The sequence below is a fragment of the Dasypus novemcinctus genome, chromosome 14 (genome assembly GCF_030445035.2).
Source record: "Dasypus novemcinctus isolate mDasNov1 chromosome 14, mDasNov1.1.hap2, whole genome shotgun sequence".
Taxonomy (NCBI): Eukaryota; Metazoa; Chordata; class Mammalia; order Cingulata; family Dasypodidae; genus Dasypus; species Dasypus novemcinctus.
Window position 1 is genome coordinate 56,500,216 of NC_080686.1, and position 12,854 is coordinate 56,513,069.

Genomic DNA, 12,854 nt, shown 5'->3' on the forward strand with positions numbered 1-12,854 from the left:
TGGTATATAAAGCTCTCAGTGGCCTGGTCCCTCTTCATCTCTTTGGCCACCTACCGTCACACTTTAAGCTCTAGTCATATTCTTATTTACGGCATGCTGATTCATGTCTCTGTACCTCCTCCCTGCACCCCACCCCCAGTTCTTCTGCCTAAAATGCCCTTCCATCATTTCTTCATCTGCCCACTTTCAATATGCTTCAAGGCTCAGGTGAAAAATCACCTCCTCCAGGATGCCTTCCCAGAGACTCGGGGAATAAAATTAGCCACCATTTTTTGAGCACTTAACTGAGTGCCTGGCAAATGAGATAAGTGTTCTGTACTTTGTTTTTTGTTTCGTTTTGTTTGAGAGCCATAAAATTATTTTAATATCGTTTCCTCCATGATTGAATATCCAAAGATTATGGAAGCAATGTATTCTTCTTCTGTAAAGTTGGGTGGAATATGTAAAAATCAACTTGTTGAATTTTCCTTAAATAATCCTCTAGAGCAACTGTCTGAAGAAAAGCAGGAAATGCTTTCACAGGAATCTTTTTGTGGAAGAACCTAGCATGTTTTAGATGCAAGTGTGCCTGGCTGGCAATGTCATATATTATGTCTCTCACATTTTTATCTTGGTTCTTCCGTAGAAAATGCTCTTGTGAAACAGCATGCAGTGTACAAATATCCTTGGGAAGGAACACTTTCTTCTGCCACCATGATAGGGAGTTGCTCTCAAGCAAGTGACAATGCTTTGTGCTTTTCCAATGTGACTTGCAGCGTGATCTACATGAAGATTCTTTATACCCAGTATTTCTAATGTTAAATAAAGAAGCAACCTCTGTGTGTTTTCAGCATAAGTTTCCAGTTCCTGGATATTACAATATGCTTTGTCATCCAAATTTCTTTCTCTTTCATCAATGATTTTCATAAGCCATCTGTTAGATTATGTCTTTTGATAGCCTTCCATAGTTCAATGGCCACAGGCTGATGTGGTGGATTGTCACAGTATATATCTTCCATAGTTTCCAAAACTGCATTGCATCAGTCCAACTGCTTTCTCAGAGATCAGGTCTTTAACCAGCCTGAGCCAGTTCCACTTCGAAGGCCCTCAGTGCAAAAGCAGAGCTTCGGGATTCTGCAGGTAAAAGCAGGGAACATAAATAGCCTTCATAATCTCGTTTCCCGAGCAACTCCATGCAGTAGAGGTCAGTGCCCGAGACGCCCGGCCCGCTGGCCCCGGCCACGCTCCGTGAGGACACGGCGAGTCCCGACTGCCGCCGCAGGCGCGCGCACAGACCCCGGGGCGACCGGCAGCGCCAGAGGCTGGGGACCCCGGCAGGGCTCTGTACTTTGTGTCATATCGCGCTTTAACAACCCTTGGGCAACAGAGCCTGAAAAAGTCTGAGTGACATGTCCAAGGTCTCTCTGAGCAGGTCAGACGCGTTGGAGCCTGGATGTTCATCTAGATCTGTCTAATGCCGCAGCCGGTGACCCCTAATCACTATGATATGCGGCCCCTCTGCCATGTGCCACCTTCTATATTTCCATGAACCCTTTGAAATCCTCTCTCTCCGTCAGATGAGACACTGTGGAAGTCATTTGCTTATATGTTGTCTTTCCCCAACAGACAGCAACTCTTTCAGGGTTTCTGAACCTTGGCCATAAGCCTGATACCCGATACCAAGTGTTCATGCAGTAAAACCCAAAGACTATATAACTTGAGCCAAAAATGTAGGAAGCTTAATACATTAAGAGAGATACGCGGGTCTGCAGGTGCTCTACATCCAGTCAGGAATAGGAAAATATTAACAAGCAAGAGAACTGGATGGAGAAAAGAAAAGTCTTCAGGACAAATTCTAGAATAACTGCATAAATGTATGGAAAAAACAAATCTCAACTGCTACATCACATCGTACATAAAATCTAATTCAAGATGGATCACAGAGAGTCCAGAACATAGAAGCTGAAAATATAAAGTCTCTAGAAGAAAACCTAGAAGAATATTTTTGTGACTATGTGTTAGGCAAATAATTCTTAGACAAGACAAAAAAAAAAAAAAAGCTATATTGGACTTAATAAAAATTAAACATTTCTGTTCATCAGAAGATGCAATTAAGAAAATGAAAAAGGAAGCTACACACTGAAAGATATATTCACAGTATGTATATCTGATGAAGGACTTGTATTCAGACAAGATAAAGAATTCCTGTAATTCAATAATAAAAAGACAGGGAAGCAGAAGCGGCTCAAGCAATGGGGCTTCCGTCTACCATATGGGAGGACCCAGGTTCTATCCCCGGGGCCACCTGGTAAAGGCAAGCCCGTGCCACGAGCCAGGCCTGTGCAAGGAGCAACACAGCAAGATGATGACACAACAAAAGAGAGATGCAGGGGAGAGGTAAGGTGAAGCGCAACAGAAACCAGGAACTGAGGTGGCGCAAGTGACCTCCCACATCAGAGGTCCCTAGGATCAAATTCCAGTGAAGCCTAGAAGAGAGGGGAAAAAAAAAATGAAAAGAGAAGACAAAAAAAAGAAACAGACGCAGAAGATCACACAGCAATGGACACAGACAGCAAAACAGCAAGGTGGGAGGGAAGGAGGGGGAGAAAAAAAATTTAATAAAAAATAAAAAGACAGCTAATTAAAAATGGGCAAAATATTTGAACAGACACTTCATAAAAGATGATATGTAAAAAATGCTCAACTTCATTGAATGAATGAAAATTAAAACCACAAATGAAACACACTTTGCATCCATGAGAATGGCTAAAATGAAGGGGGAAAAAACTAATAATACTAAATTTTGGCAAGGATGTGGAATGACTATAACTCTTCTACATTGCTGGCATAGCCATTTTGGAAAATTATTTGTCAATTTTTTATAAAGTTAAATGTTTACCTATATTATGAGCCAGAAATCCTAATCCTGGTATATACCCAAGATAAATGAAAACAAAGGTCTACAAAACTATTTGTTTATAGAAGCTTTATACATAATAGCCCCAAACTGAAAGCAACCCAACAAGTGTTCATCAAGAAGACAATGGATTAGCAAATTGTGGCACATTCATATAATGAACACTTTCAGCAGTAGGAAGGAACAACCTACTGATACATGCAACAGAATGGATGAATCTCAAAAGCGTTACGTTGAGTGAAAGAAGCCAATCACAAAAAGTACATATTTTATGATTGTATCAATACGAAATTCTAGACTAGGCAAAGCTAATCTATTGTGAAAGAAATCATAATAGTGGCTGCTGTGGGTTTGGACTGGGAATGGACATGAGGAAACTTTCTTAAGTGATTGAAATGTTCTATATTTTGATTGGGCTGGAACTGCATTTTTAAAATCTATTTTTCAAGAAGTTAATTAGTTTAGTTCAGACCACACTGGAAATATTTTGTTTAGTTTTGAATACAGTCTAAAAAATACAACAATAAATCAAACTATATCTGGGTCAGAATGAAGAAGGATCTGGAACACATGCTACATGAAAAAAGATAAGGTACTGAGGAAGTGCAGGCTGGAGAGAGGACAAGGAGGGCATGCTGTCCAAGTCAATTATTGGGAAGGCATTTATGTGGTGGAGGGCTCAGACTTATCCTTTGATTCTCTAGATGGCAGAACCAGGAAAATTACAGAGAGGATGATTTTTCTAAACACCAGAAACAACGAGACAATTGGATAAAGCAAAACTGGGGCAGTCAGCTCTTGCCAGTGCCTGGACAAAAGGTGGTGAAGGCTTGGACTGCACTTCATGGGGGGATGGAGAGAACTTGAAGCGGAGAGTGGGTTTGAGAAATAGTCAGATGTGCATGTGTGTGTATGTGTATGTGCTTGGGAGAAACAAGGGAATGCAATGAATGGAGAATGACTCACATTTTGCCTAAGAAGACACCATTGATTTAAGTATGTTTCAAACAATCATATGCATCATGACATGGTTTTAAAATGATAGATTTAAAGGTGAGCAATTGTATCTGACTAAACAAATGAGAAAGATTTTTTAAAAAATGTAACTGAGTCACAGAGCTTTTGGAGGAGTCTGGAACCATGAACAGAACCACCCACCTCTCCAGCTTTCAAGACAACAAGGTAAGTTGTAGCCACAAAATCTCCGTCACATTGCAGTCTCCTGCACTGAACCCTATATGATAGTTTCTTTATTTCTTTCTTTCATATTTTATGTTATCTGTGTCCACACAGAGTATAAGCTTCTTAAGAGCAAGGATATTGTGGTCTTATTCTCTGCTGTGTGCCCCAGCTTCTAGAATACTTCCCAGCCCAGAAGATGCCCAACAAATAATTGAGTATTGATGGAGATTTAAGGTAGAGCCTATTTGGGGATGGTTTGCAGGTCAGTGTATCTGAACAGGAACTTTAGAAACACATGCCAAAATATGTCAGTCATTCACAGAAGTTGTGGAGAGCATATCAAATGTCTGTTTCCTTAAATTTGACACTTGCATAAACCCTTGTAGCAGATATGCCCTGTATGCCAGCACAGGTCCCTTTAGCCCAGGGGTACTTAACCTTTTTTTTCCATGGACCCCTTTGCCAGTCAGGTGAAAACCATGGACCCCTTACTAAGTCCATGCTACACCATGTATTATTTAATAAATATATCACATCCACACCAACACGTCCCCACAAGAATAATGAATTTTTGAATTTCAATTTAAGCTCCCAGACTCCTTGTTAAGAACCCCTACTTTAGCTCATTTCTTGCTCCAGCTGCTGCTGCTGAAGCAGGTTCCAGACAGGATTCAACACAGCCTGCAGCTGCAACACACCTCTTCTTTCCTGCCTGGGCTTCTCCGATGCCTGTGAGACCCCGTTGGTCAGTCACGCATGGGCAACCAGAAATGTCAGGTCTATGGGCCATCCTTGTTCAGGAGAGGATGGGCATTAATGGCGAATCGCTTCCCCCTGTTGTCCTCTGGGCGGGAGTTCTGAGATGTATGAGGTTCTTCAGAAGATCAAACACCAGTTACCCCGTGACCTTATTGCTCTCCTAGCACCACTCTACCGCCCCTCGCTCCTGCCTGGGAGCATTTCCTATAAGAAACCACCTGCATGCATGCATTTGTCTCAGGCTCTGCTTTCCAGGGGATCCAAGCTAAGACACCCAACCTAATTTCATTAACTTGAATCCTGAAAGTGCTTTTTTGTTTTAGGAAAACCACCGATATGTAGGTCAGAAATTTCTGGCAAGAAGGAGGACATGGTAAAATCCTGCGATGCCCTCTGAAGGTGTTGAGGCAATCTAGGTGAGTGGGTCCTAGGCAGGTAGCCCTCACACAAGGGCAGTGTCCCGGGGCTTCACCTGCTGGCCTAATGGGTTATGGCACATCCCACCCCAGAAGCAGAGGTCACCAGATGTTAGGGGTGAGTGCAAGGCTGAGGGGTAGATCTGGGTGAGAGGCCAGGAGACAGGGCTGTCAAGACCACAAACAGGAAGTGGGGTAAAGGGCCACGCATGGAATGGTCCAGGGCATTGGCTGTGAAGAAATCCAGGGCCCAGAGGAGGAGCTTTCATTGGATGCTAGGCTGGTGGTGGAGGGCACAGGCTAGCTGGCTGGGAGCTAAGAGCTGGGCTCGCCATGCAGTGACATGGAGGTACCCACAGCACTCCAGAAAGACTTCAGTCAAGGGAGGCAGAGAAGTCCCTGGAGCCAGACACAAGGGCAGACAGTTCCCAGCAAAGACTGCTCCTCCCTGGTGGGACCTGTACCTTACTCCTTAAGCATCCATTTGTCCTGTGTGCTCATTTTCCCCAATATGCCTTTGAGCCCCAGTGATGCTGCCAGTTGGCTTTCAGAGAAAACCCATAACCACTGAAAGGACTAAAGACTTCCCACAACCTCACTGTGTGCGTGTGTGCGCGTGTTTGTATTAAAATATAGATAACATAAAATTTGCCATTTTAACCATGTTTGAGTGTCCAATTCAGTGGCATCAGTTATATTCCTAATACTGTACAATCATCACCACCCTTGATTTCCAAAATTTCTTCATGTATCCAAACAGAAACTCTGTGTCCTTAGAGACAGCACTTGGCCAAAACTAAAGAAGACATGTGGGGAAACTGACTTAAACACCTGCCTTGTCTCCCTTTTCTTCACAATAGGGATTTCAGCCTTACCAAGAACACACTCAGACAGTTCAGCTGAATCTGCCTGTGTGAACACTGCATCTGTGCACATGTGTGCGCACAGATACACAGGTTTATGTACATCTATGAAACCAGGTCCAAAGAGCAAGTGAGCAGAGTGCCCTTGTATGTTTTTTTCACTTTCTCTTGTGAGAAGTCTTTTGGCTGGGTCATTGGTAATTTATATTGGTTACCATGTAAATATTATCTAGAATAACATTAAAGAAATAGAAAAACAGAGGGAAAAAATATAATTTTATACTAACCAAGCTTAAGGTCAATTCTCTGAATTAGAACCCACTATATGGACTGTGACAATCTGGGTGGGAGTTCAAGGGTTTGTTTTCCATTGTGTGAAAACTCTGGGGACTGAACTTGGAGACATTTCCCTGTGGCAGTTTTAGAACATGAAGTCACAGTTGGCTTTGATTAGCACTAATTCTAAGAAGTGAATGCTGTTTTAAACAAGTGTTCCAGAGTTGTCCTTTGGCAAACTGTTCTATTTTGGAAAGTTAAGCATATGTGCCTGGGTGTATATGTTAGTGGGGAAGAACCTGTGGTCCGAATTAAGACCAGAAATGCTAATTTAAAATGATGCTCCTAGGGACATGAATGTATTACAAAGACTTGTGGCAGACAGGGCTTCCCACACACCTTGCTGTATGCATGTGTGCACGTTTGCATTAAAATAGAGGTAACATAAAATTTGCCATTTTAACCATTTTTGAGTGTCCAATTCAGTGGCATCAATTATATTCATAATACTGTACAGTCATCACCATCGTCGATTTCCAAAATTTCTTCATGTATCCAAACAGAAACTCTGTGTCCATTAAACAATCCCCCTCCATTCTCCCCTCCCGGTCCCCCCTAATCTACTTTCTATCTCTGTACCTATTCCCGATACACACCTTGACCTTTTGATTTAACTCATGGGCTGTTACTACCAATCAAATACAGAGGTATAAAAGTTTCCCTGCAGGGGCAGCCTTCTCACCTCCTCTGCTGCTGTCTCCCAGTTGCTGGGAACACTCAAAGCTCTCCTCAGCTGCCTCAGACTCAGATTTTCCATTGTGGAGGTCAGTGACAAAGAAGCAATTAAGCAGCGGCGGAATAGCTGAGGTACTTACGTTTCTGTCCATAAATCTTGGTGGGAACATTACATGGGCCTTGCTTTGATTATTTTCTTTCAGAATCCCAAGGCCGACAGAATAGTCCTTTGGGAACCAGTTTGCTATTTTGCTTTTTAACTCTCCTCTTCATCAGTCTTGCAAAATGTTTTAACTGGTGATGGTTTTCATAAGAAAACTGAATTTGCATCTGGAGGCTTCATGTATATTTTGGTAATGTTTGCAGAAGGGAAACTGCAAGGAAATATCTGGAGTTTCAGCATCTAGAATTTAGGGGAAAAATTAGAAATTAAAACTTGGAGTGATCCTAAGAAAGCTCCAATTTTAATATGTAGGGTTCCAAGCAAAGCTTCCTTTCGCCTCTCATCTCTACAAAAATATTGTTCCAATAGCACATAGTAGTTTACAAATTGCCTTCATTTAACTTGATGCATACAGTGTAATCCCCTTCCAAACCCTATGATCAGTGTCATGACCCCCATTTTACAGGTGAAAAAATTGAGGCTAAGAGGCCAGTAGAGCACGGTGGTCAAAATGATGGACTCAGAAGTCAACAGAACGGGACTGAATCCTGGCTCTGCCTCCATCAAGTTACTTATCTCTCTCTGCTTAGTTTCCACATCTGTAAAATGGAACTAATGATACTTTAGTAACTAGGTCTTATGGTTGATGAGATGATTGAGCAAGTTTGTATGTGTATTTAACTCAGCAAAGAGCATTCAAAAAGGTTCCTTCCGCTCTTTCCCCCACGGCAGGTTGAGTTCCTGGCTTCTGTTCTCCTAGTGGGCTCGGTCGTGAGTGTCTGTTCACGTGCAGCCTCCAGCTCACCCACCATCCATAAATGTAGGCCATTCAGTTATGAAAATTCTCATAAAACTCCGTTTCCTCTTTTCTAAAATGGTGGTAAGGAGCGTTTTTCCCTCCTAGGGAGTCGTGAGGACAAAGTGAGATAAGGACAGTGCCTGGCACGCAGTATTTAGTGCATCTTATTAACTGTTATTGTTTTTAATAACTACTGTAGTAGTTAATGTCTATTATTACTACTACTATCCCTTAGCCTATTAAATCGATAACTAATTTCCTAGCCAGTTTACCCTCATCATCAAAGAAAGCAAACATTATTTCTCCCTACTTTTTTTTTTCAGGTTTTAAAACTTTTAATTTGCCTATTTTAAAAAGTGTACATTCCAGTAATTAAAATCATTGCAACAATCAAAAATAAAAACAGCACTCTGATTAAACTGCATTTTACAGCCTGCAGGACCAGCTTTGCTTTCACTCTGGATACAAGGTTGTCCTGTCCAGCTTCTTCTTTCGCCAACATGCGAGTTGTTTTCCTTCCCTGCCGGCCAGAGAGGCAGACAGGAGAGGCGGGAGCAGCCTCCTGGTCAGTAGCGCTCCACTCTTTGATGTGAACAGGGGCAGCACACTCATTTAAGTTTGATCCAATCCCTGTATAAGAGTAAAAGGGTGTTAGCAGAACACTCCGAGTCCTGGACTTCTAGGCTCTTGGCTTATGTTGCATAAAAGAATTTAAGGACGCGCCATAGCGTAGACAAGGGAGTAGAGAAATTCTTAAGAAACAAGAAAACAGGACACAACCAGAAGCACAGATTGCAGGCAAGGTGAGGGGCGCGCCTGGGGCCCAGGGGAGGCCTTTTTCAAGTCCTTCCTCCACCCCGTTCCTGATGCTGCGGAGGACCCCGGCTATTTGCCGTTCTGATTGGTTGCCCCTCCTGTTGGCTCTCAGGGGGCTAGTGGTGGGGCCTTTTGTCTGAAGTTATCCAGGGCTTCCCCTTGACTCCAGAAAGAGTTCCAAACGGGATCTCGTGGGATCTTTCCCGCCTTGTGCTTTAGCAGCAGCCCTCCCCTCAGGAGGCTTCCGGGCAGGTCTCACGGCACTGTTCTCTGCTGGGTCTGAGCCGCCTTCCTCTTTCACTATACTAACCTGCCTCAATAGGATGGCAATTCTTGTTGAATACACAGTGCATTTTGGCGGTACACGCTTTATTAAAATTCATTACAATTCATGACAATTTCCCTGCCTGCTTCCCCTGCCCGATAATCTTTTTGGAGGCAATGGAATTTTCTCTTGCATTCCTGTCTTCTACAATTTCAATGTACAGAATTTCTCGATCTCGGCCATATGGGGTTTGTCAGACCTGGCTGTAGAGAAAGTGGGACGAGGCGCACCAATGAAGTCCAGTCTGTGGCAGTGGCCACCGCCAAGTGTCTTTGCCCTTCCTTTTCATATTAAGAATTTACAAGAATAATTATTCTTCAACCATATCCATTTATTGTCAGTTTGCAGATTACCACTGACTGAGCTGTGCCATGAACATTGTACTCTGTGTATTTGTGGGCCAAGTACCTTGGAATAGCATCAAGAAGCCTATGTTCTCGTCCTCAACCCAGCACAATTTACTGTGTGATCTTGGGCATGTCACTTGAACTTTCTGTGCCTTTGTCACTTCATCTGTTAAATAATGGGATTGAACTAAAGTCTCAGTGCTAAAATTACATGTTTACAATCCTTCCATCTGTATGGATGTATATGAAGATTATCTTTCATAATAATTATTTTTACTATTTAAAACACTTTGTCATGGGCTCAGTTAAACCTTTATTTTCCTGTGAGATAGTGCACAGAGCTTTACAAGGAGTTAACAGCAGAGACAGAGTTAGCAAGCACAGACCTCGGCCTTCCCACTCTGGTTTAGCTAAGGTACCACCCTTGCTTAATCATCAGAATCTACTATCTACTGAAGACCTCACTGGACCTGAGGGAGTGCTAGAGGAGGGTGGGATGAGACACACTCCACCTTTCTCAGTTCTCCAGGATTCTTTGTCATTCTTTTATCCAAATGTCTCTGGGTTGTTTCGCTTCAGGCATGTTTTGAAAATAGCTCAAAATAGCTCAAAATTTCCGGAAAATATTCTCAGTAGTCCTCATCGGTCTCTTAACTTACAGATGTATATAGGAAGGTGAATAAATTGTTAAATTTTATCCAGCTCATAGCAGTAAGATAACCCAGGACCTCTAAAATGCTTAAAATTGGAAGCTACACTGAATTTTCCCCCCCCAAGACTGAGTTTGGATTTCCTTTCACTTCTCCATGCTTAGGCTTTTAGAAGGCTTTTAAGATTTGACACAACTTTTGGGTGAAAACATAGAATTGTGTTTAGGGAAACAAATAGATTCCCCAGAATTCATTTATTCCAAGAGGAAATTTTCAGTGCCCTAAACTTCTGGCAGAGCAATTTTGGATGAATCCACAAAGGCTCTGACGGCCTGGAATGGATGGACGGAAAGGCCGGGGTGGGGGGGTGAGGTCACAGCCTCTTTGCCTCAAGCTGAGTCTGCTCCACGCAGGCTAGAACCCCGCCTTCCCCCCAGGGTTGGAGGATTCTGCTGAAGTACACTTATTTCCTTTGCAGAGTTTTTGTTATATCTCCTTGTCCCAAACCTAGTATAGGGACAACTGGTATTTACAAGATGATTTTAGGTGGCATATGGAGAAACTTTCTATTAATTGTGATGTGTTTTTTAAATGTGTATTCAAAAATATTCAGCCCTTTCAGGGAGGCACTTTTATGTAATATATATGATGAGAAGCTCAGGCACAGAGAACTTAGCTGACTTGCCTGAAGTTAACACCGCTAGGCAGTTCCAGCCTTGGGATTCAAACCCAAGCCGTCTGGCTCCAGACCCTGCTGGCTTGACCACTGCAATTTCCTTGAATAAATACAGAACAGTGACTTGTAAGTACTCTGGTGAGGTGTACAGCACCCTTGTCGTTTATTTGCTCATTTTAAACAATCTTTGTATTAATATCCATACGTCTGTGCCTGGGCTGCTCTGCCTCCTGTCCGGTTGTCTGCTGGGCCTGGCTCCTCCCTGAGATTTGCTCATGCTGGAGCCCAGGAGGCAGGGGCGGGAGTCCCCATGGGAAACCTGTCTTAGGTTGAAGATAGAGGTGCCAGCTAAAGCACTGTTAAAATAAGGAGTGACTTCATTTAGGAAAAATATTTTTACGTAATAGGATCTATGGAATGCCAAAATCAGGAAGGTGGGAGTGGGAAGAAGAGATGTGATGTGGGGACGTTTTTGGGACTTTGGAGTTGTCCTAAATGATATTGCAGGGTCAGATGCTGGACATTATATATCCTGCCATAACCCACTGAATGGACTGGGGGAGAGTGTAAACTACAATATAAACTATTATCCACGTGGAGCAGCAGTGCTCCAAAATGTTTTCGCCAAGTGTGATGAGTGTGCCACAATGTTGGGGGAGGTTGTTGGTGTGGGAGGAGTGGGGTGGGGACATGGGCGGGTATATGGGAACCTCTTATGTTTTTAATAATGTCGCCTTTTTTGTGATGGTATATGTCTTCAAAAAAATACAATTTACAAAAATGATGTGGGGGGGAAGTGGGGTGTAGATTATATGGGAACCTCTTATGTTCTTTTAATGTAACGTTCTATGTGATCTATTAACTTTAATTTTAAAAGTTTTATTAAAAAAGTAAAATGATCAGGAAGGTAACGTTTTCCGGTGATGCTGTCTGTATGGAGCCACGTGATCTGACTACCCCAGAGCCCAGGGCACTTCTGATGGTGGGATCGCCTCAAGTTCTCGGCGTGGTCGCAGCCTTCCTCAGATGAAGCTGCCGCTCGGGGTGGCCTTGGAACCCTGTGGATGAAGAGACAGTGATGGTGATCAGCAGGCCACCGTCCCATCCGGGACCTCACCACCCACAGCCCCAAGTCAGGGTCCCCCAGGGGGAGTCCAAGAAGCTGGTGACTTTCCTCCCCCTGTTACAAGAAAAGCGAGTGACCAGTGTTTTCCCCTCCCGCTACGGCTGAACGCCGGCGATTTCCCTCCTTTGGTCTAAGTTTTCTCCACTGAACCCGCCGGTTTCCCGCCAGGGGAGATTAGTTCATCAGCCAGCGATGTCCCAAGAAACAAATGAGAAAGTGGAGTGAAGGTGCGCAGAGCCTGCCAAAGCTGAGCTTTCACCCACTGCTTCTCAGGCCCTCCGAGTGCCCCGGGAGAGTAAAGGCTGGGGGAGGCAGACAGGGGGAGGGAAAGGAATGCCCCTTGCTGACCCGCAGGGGAAGGCTGAGTGGCCGCAGCGAGGGCCTCCCAGCAGAGCTTCTGTGAGGGGCTCTTCCTTCCCTCGGAGCGTGTTCTGAGTGGCCTGTCATACCTAATCCATTTTAACAGGGTCCAACGTATTTCCCTTCAAGACCAGTAGGTGGAGGGTACTTCTTCATGATGCCCACTTTGAAGACTGCTTCTTTACAGAACGGGAAGTAACAATATTAATTCTGATGAAACCAGTATTGTTGAGCATGAGGCTAACCTTGTTACTGATACTGTCAGAGTATTATTAATGCTGCACTTTCTAGAAAAGGATTAGGCTCAGAGAAATAGAATGGCTCACTCAAGGTCACACAGCGAGTAAGTGGTGAAGGCAGGATAGTCTTGCAGTTGGTCTGACTACAACCCAGTGCTCTTTTCATCATGCTACAACTGCCTCTGTTTGGATATTGTGAATTTCCACCCTGTCTGACACATTCTGT

The 12,854-nt window shown here is 43.5% G+C and overlaps 1 pseudogene; it reads right to left on the bottom strand.

The window, feature by feature from the left end:
- Positions 1 to 361: 361 nt before the first annotated feature.
- Positions 362 to 9,258, bottom strand: LOC131273336 (NADH dehydrogenase (ubiquinone) complex I, assembly factor 6-like; annotated as a pseudogene).
- Between the last annotated feature and the right edge of the window lie 3,596 nt (positions 9,259 to 12,854).